The 376-nt window shown below is 47.3% G+C and overlaps 1 non-coding gene across 1 annotated transcript; it reads left to right on the forward strand.

Moving 5' to 3' along the window:
• Positions 1-269: 269 nt before the first annotated feature.
• On the forward strand, positions 270-376 carry LOC141675828 (small nucleolar RNA R71). Its single transcript, XR_012556460.1, has one exon. It is a non-coding gene; the product is annotated as a small nucleolar RNA R71 (small nucleolar RNA).

The following is a 376-nucleotide window of genomic DNA, read 5'->3' on the forward strand; positions in this document are numbered from 1 at the left end:
ACGTAGCCAGAGAATCAACCTTTATTGATAACACTTGGAGCTGGGCTGCAATAGCGGTGGCTGCATCAACTTCCAGAATACCTGCTACCTTGCCTGACGTCATCCTCTAAGTTGGGTTTTGATGCTCATTTGCAGCCATCGTCTCTATAAGATTATACGCCTCAGTATAGCTTTTAGCCCATAAGGCGCCTCCAGCTGCTGCATCGAGCATGGGCCGAGATTGGGCCCCCAAACCATTATAAAAACCAGTGATTACCATCCAATCTGGCATTCCATGATGTGGACATTTTCTCAACATTTCCTTGTAGCGTTTCCAAGCCTCGCACATAGATTCTGTAGGTTGCTGCGCAAACTGAGTAAGAGCACTCCTCATAGC

Source organism: Apium graveolens, chromosome 7 (assembly GCF_009905375.1).
Source record: "Apium graveolens cultivar Ventura chromosome 7, ASM990537v1, whole genome shotgun sequence".
In the NCBI taxonomy this organism is placed as follows: domain Eukaryota; kingdom Viridiplantae; phylum Streptophyta; class Magnoliopsida; order Apiales; family Apiaceae; genus Apium; species Apium graveolens.